Here is a 6,000-nt window from a genome sequence, read left to right on the forward strand (position 1 = left end):
GGAAGGAAGTTTCACTCCCTAAACCCCACCCCCAAGGCTGTAACCTCAGATGAAACTGGGGTACGTACATGGCATAAATGTTTCTATAAAACAGTTCCTCCTGCCCTCAGGATTTGCTAGACTTGGCGTCTCTTCCATTCAGGGGATGCTTTTTCCTTGCTCCTCGTTCTCAACAGCAAAGCTTTCCACAACATTAATGCAGTTCATTTGCTTGGCCCTCCCTGCCTAGAAGCCCTGAGTCAGCTCTGTGTTGAGCCAGGTTCTGCCCTCCAAGGAGCACCACCCTTCCTGTGTCCCCACTATCCAAAGTATCTTAGGGGCAGAGGAAGGAGACAAAAACTAATATTTATGTAGTGTTTGCACAAGACCGTCCATAGATATCACTCCCTTTAATCCTCTGGTCTCTGGAGTGTGAGGACCATTGGCCCCATGCATTCCTCTTCCTCAGGTCCTCTCTGTGTAGGCACTCTACTTGTATTTTCTTGCTTAACCTCCAAATGCCTTTCAACATTCTGCACCCATTGAACAGAGGAGGAGACTGAGACCTAGAATGTTTTAGCAACAACTCAGTCCAGGGATTTCCTGGCCTCATTTTTATCAATGCAATATGAATGTCTGGTGCTGGCAACCAGCCCCATTTTGCAGATGGAAAAACTGAAGCCCAGAGTGGCTAAGCCACTCACAAAACGTTACGTAACAAATAAGTGGGGTGTCTGACTCCAAGCCCTGGTGTCTGACTCCCTGATCTTTCCGCTATTCTGGGCCACTTCCTGGAAATGAGGTGTTAAATAACAAATCATGATGAAATAATACCTGAATGTCACCCCTCTGTGCCCCAGGCCTGCAGCTGTCTCTCCTTCTAGACCCTCCGGGAAACTGCTGAGAGCTATTTGGCTTCTTGGGCAGGTTTTCCACAGTCCAGAAAGGGCCCTTCACTTGCCCGCCCACCAGCAGAGCAAGGATTCCACACCTCTGAGAAATTAGCCTCTTCTTCCCACAACCCAAAGGCCATTGTACCTTTAAGATACATGCCCACATGTGTGTGTGTGTGTGTGTGTGTGTGTGTGTGGCGGAGGGGTCCTTTGGGTTGTGTCTTGGGTTTTCACACAAAGGGTTTCTGAAAACAGAGCTCATTTGTGATGCTTGAAGTTTCTCAGCCAAGAATGCCTGGCTCCAGGCACATGGATCTAACTGGCCTCCACGGATGCAAGGAAAGGAGGCGACTGCTGGTCAGTCTCAACTGGGTATAGGACCTCCCTCCACCAGAGGACTTCTTACACACGGGGCAGGCCCTGCTGGCTTTCATGGGACCAGGACCATGGATGGTAAAGATCCTGCAGAGTGGACAGCCCTGCCCACTGCTCAGAGTGTCCAAGGCCACCCCAGGTGGAAGTGGCTGCCCCCATGAGCTGAGTGGGGTGGCTAGAGCCAGGAGAGCCCTGTGATGGCCCAGTTCCTTCCCTCTCTCGGCCCCGAGTCCACTCTCTCTGCCAGAGAGCCACATCCCTATTTTACTGAGTCTGGATCAGCAAGGACCTACTGGGGACTCGGAGAGCACAGAGGTGACCACGACTGACATTTATTTGAATTGTTTTTTCCGGTGTTTTAGTGATTTCCCTGGTGGCTCAGACAATAAAGAATCCATCTGCCGGTGCAGGAGAGGCAGGTTCGATCCCTGGATTGGGAATATGCCCTGGAGAAGGAAATGGCAACCCACTTCTTGCCTGGAATATTCCATGGATAGAAGAGCTTGGTGGGGTCCATGGGGTTGCAAAGAGTCAGACATGACTGAGTGACTAACACTTTCACTTTCCAGTGTTTTATAAGCACTGTCTCGTGTAAGCCTTCTGCAGACTCTCAGAGACAGAGTCTGTTATTATCCATCCCCATTTTACAGATGAGAAAGTTGAGGCACAGAGAGACTGAGGAACTTGACTGAGATCCTGCAGTTGGTCAATGGCAGAGTCAGGCTGCAAACACATGCTATTTGTCTCCAGGATAATGCCCTCCCCACCATGCTTTACTGCCTCGCGCATCATCAGGGTACAAGGGGAAACTGAGGCTCAGAGAAGGTCATAGATCTGATAGAGGAGGCACAGAGGGGAGTAGTCCCAGGCAGGATGCTCAGTAGGCACCCCCTTCCTCTCCCCAAACCCCATGCACTGCCTTCACTCCCTGGGTTTTGCCCCCCTTATAAATGACGCTCACATTCATCTGGGGGAACTCTGAGTATCACAGAAAATACCCTGTGTGAGACCCATGATCTGACACAGCCCAAACTGGGGCAGGTGAGGAATACACCGGGGCTCCCCATCACCTCCCACCCGGACTCCCAGGGCAGCCTCCTAATGCCCTCTCTGTCTCCCATCTCTGCCTCTAGCGCATCTTCCGTGTTGTCAGCAGAGAGCTCTCCCTGCCCGCCTCCAACCATTCACCTGCTCAGAGTCCTCTCAAGGCCCTCAGCCACCTCCAAACCCCTAGCTGAGGCCCCCAAGGCCCTCCATGGCCAGGCTGCCTTCGCCCCCACAGCCCTCCTTTCGTCACACACACCACCCTGCAGGACCACAAGGTGTGCCTTTGCACTGTCACACCCTCTGCCTAAAGGACGATGGGCCCCTAAAGGCCAGCGCCAAGGTCACCTGCCCAGTGACGGGGCCCAAGGCCTTGGAGAGTGAGCCCCTCTCTCCCCTAGGCAGCCCTTGGTCAAGATCAGCAGTCTGCCTGGCTTTCGGCTTCGTTTCCTCTTCTCTACAAGAAAGACAAGTCTGTGCCTTGTCCGCTTCTGGATCCCCATAGAGCCCAGCGCAGGGCCTGCCACTTGAATGAATAGTTCATAAAAGAATGGGTGAGCAAAAACTGAATTAAATTTTTAAAAAAAGGCTGTATGAGTAGAGCCCCAGTTATCTAGATTCCCACTGCGGGGCTCTCGTTCATACCTTGCTGCCTCTGGGGAGCAGGACATGTGAGGCTTGGAGCTGGGTCACGGAGGGGGTGCTGGTTTCTGGGGTCCAGGATTCAGCTGTCAGGCCCTCTCTGCTTACTGAGCACCTGCTCGGTGTCAGGCTCTGTGCTGGGCACCGGGGTCACACTGGTGAATATAAGAGACCTCATTCCCAGCCTCCTGTCTTTTACTACTATTATATGGTGACTCTTCCATTGCTTTTAGGATCCAGTCACCAGAAAAGTCTGTGACTCTATCTCCCAACTGCTCCCAGGACCCAGCCCCTTCTTGGCACCTCTGTGGCTCCCACCACCATCCAGGTCAATGTCATCTATCACCTTGACTCCTACACCGGCCAGTCATCTGGCCACCTTCACCAGCCAGTTCCCACACAACCACCAGAGTGGTCTTCACCACGCATCCTGCTCACAAGCCCCGCCTAGAACAGAGCCCAAAGCCCTTGTCACAGCCCGCCAGGGCCTCCATGACATGGCCCTTGTGTACCTTTGTGTCCTCTCTGCTGCAGCTAAACACAGCTCCTGGCCAGATCTTCACCAGATGGAGTACAGGCTACCTCAGGGCCTTTGCACTTGCTGTCGCTCTGCCAGAAATGCTTTTCCTTCAGTCTTGCCTCATGACCTGCCCCTTTACCTCCTTCAAGTCTTTGCTCCAATGTTACCTTTTCACTGAAACCTTCCCTGACTGCTCCCCACTCTTGGCTGCATCATCCTTTATAGCTCTTTTCAGGACTGAAATTGCCTGATATGCTTCTCTGTCCCTGGCAGTACTGGAGCAGGGGCTTTATTCTATTTGCTCTGCATACCCTGCTCAGAGAGCAGAACGTGGTTCCTGCCCGTGCAGCAGGGTGCTGGGTGCACGTGTGGCCTGGCCAACGCTTTCTGCCTCCTTCCGCCCCTCTCCCGCTTTACCTTGTTGCATCCTAGTCACATTGGGCTTCCCTGTGATTGATTCTGAAAATGAAGACGGTAAAAAGCTTTTCCAGATTTAGGATTCCTAGCTAGTTCTGGGTGAAGAGTGTCACAGGATTGTGTCTTAAACCCTGAAAGTTCTTGCTCACCACCTGGCTTTCTTCCTTCTGTCTGGGCTGCCCACCTCCTGACCTGACCCCTTCACACCTCTGCTCAGCTCTTACACGCTCCTGGCAGCTCTCCCAGAGTGCCCTGGAGGGGTGGCTGCTCCTCTGAAGCATCCTGGGCTTCTCCCATCAATGCACAGTTCATCTTGGGGCATTCTCTGTGTCCCCCTTGATGGTGAGCCCCTGGAGGGAGGGACTGGAGGCACTCCAACTGCCATGGGGTCTGGGGCTTCTCCCCTGAGCCTAGACACCAGTCCGGAACCTGCTTCTCACTCCCTCCGTCCCTTCTGGTCATTGCAGCTCCTCAGTCTGCCCACGGGAGGCTGAGCTCGCTGGAGCCGGATGATTGCGACTCCTGTGTGTCAGCCCGAGCTGGACGCTGACACAATCAAGTTCTATTTCTGCCTCCAGCAGCCTTGTTTTCTCTACTTAATGGTTGGGGAAACCGAAGTACATATAGAGAGAAAAGGACTTACTCGGGTCACTCCATCACGGTAGACAGAGCAGAGCGGGGCAGGGATTCTGATTTAGGACCTTACTGGGGAGGCCATTCGGGCCTAGGGTTCACCCCCACCATGAGCTGGGCTGACTGAGTCCCCAAGTGTAGGGGAAGGGGTGGAAGTCCCTTCCACACACTCCCAGACTCACACACAGATGTTCACCAACAGAAACAGGCTGAAGTACATGCATAGCTATCTCTGCTATACAAACGGCTAGGCACATGCTTGTGTACACACACCCGCACACACACAGAGCTACATTCAGCTCTGAGCCTGCCGCCCGTTTTTGCAGTGCAGAGCTCTGGGCCTGTCTCCCCTACCAGAAACCCCAGGTGGAGTATCTGAATATGGAAGGGGCAGTTTGTCCAGCCCAGAATGAGAGTGGGGTCTTCAGCCTGACAAACCAGGCCTCTCCCCTGCCCCGTGCCTGCCCCAGAGTCCACCAACCACAGCTGAGCCTTGGGCCTCCCAGACCCCAGAACCTGTAGCCCCTCCACTGCTCTGTGCCTCTCCCCAGGTCTACGGCCTCCTCACCTTCAGCTCACCCGGTCACTCCCTGGCCCATGAGGCCCAGCAGACCAGGTCTCAGAGCAGGGCAGTTGGCTGCTGCCCCAGGGAACCAGGCCCGACTCTCCAGGTGGACTCTGTCACCGGGTCATTCCTCGGTCCTGATCTCCTGTCTTGGAGGTCCCCGCTTACCTTTGGGAGTGGCGGGTGGGTGTTAGGCCCGCACACAGGCCTCAGAGCCTCTGTTTGTCCAGGCCAACGTCTCCCCACCCCCACCCAGCCAGCCTGGGATCAATGACCCACAGCCATGGCCAGGGTGTCTGGCCCTTGTCCCCTGTGGCCTGTGGCCCCAGGCTCCATGGGCTTCCTGCTGGGTGGGGGACAGCACTGTGACTGAGCCCAGGTAAACAGACCGGAGGCAGCCCAGGAGGCAGGAGGCAGGCAGCGCCCCGCCCCACCTCACCCCGCCCGTGGGCACCCGGGAAGGTTGGCAGGCAGGTGCAGGAGATCCGAGCTCTCCCTCGAGGCCTGTTGCCTGGTGATGTTCCTGCCTGGCTACAGCCGCTGGTCCCCTGGAGCATGAGGTGGGAGTGGCTGAGGACTAGGGGCTGCGCAGGGGCCCGGGCAGCGCGGGCAGGGGCTCACGAGGGGCTCCTTACCTGGGCAGGTGAGACCAGGGGAGTCAGTGGCTCCAAGAGAGCCAAGGAGGCAGGGCCCATGTGCTCCGGGGCGGGAGGGGAGAAGGTGGAGTCGGGGTGGGGTAGGATGCTATTTTCTGTTTAGCTGGAAATTATTTGCATTGCAGCCTGATTCTGGAGAGCTGTGCTATCCACTTTGGTGGCCTCTGGGCACATGTGGCTCTTGATCCCCCCTGGGACATGGCCAGTCTGAAGTGAGATGTGCCTCATGGGTAAGATACACACCAGGTACTGAAGACTGAGTGTGAAGAAAGTAAA

At 55.2% G+C, this 6,000-nt stretch overlaps 1 protein-coding gene across 1 annotated transcript in view; it reads right to left on the minus strand.

The window, feature by feature from the left end:
- Nucleotides 1-5,417, minus strand: part of TMPRSS6 (transmembrane serine protease 6) — a 39,624-nt gene extending 34,207 nt beyond the window's left edge. The window contains exon 1 of the mRNA XM_068970251.1: nt 5,237-5,417. The gene's annotated coding sequence lies outside the window, so the exon portion shown is untranslated. The remainder of the gene's footprint in view (nt 1-5,236) is intronic.
- Between the last annotated feature and the right edge of the window lie 583 nt (nt 5,418-6,000).

Source organism: Capricornis sumatraensis, chromosome 4 (genome assembly GCF_032405125.1).
Source record: "Capricornis sumatraensis isolate serow.1 chromosome 4, serow.2, whole genome shotgun sequence".
Classification (NCBI taxonomy): domain Eukaryota; kingdom Metazoa; phylum Chordata; class Mammalia; order Artiodactyla; family Bovidae; genus Capricornis; species Capricornis sumatraensis.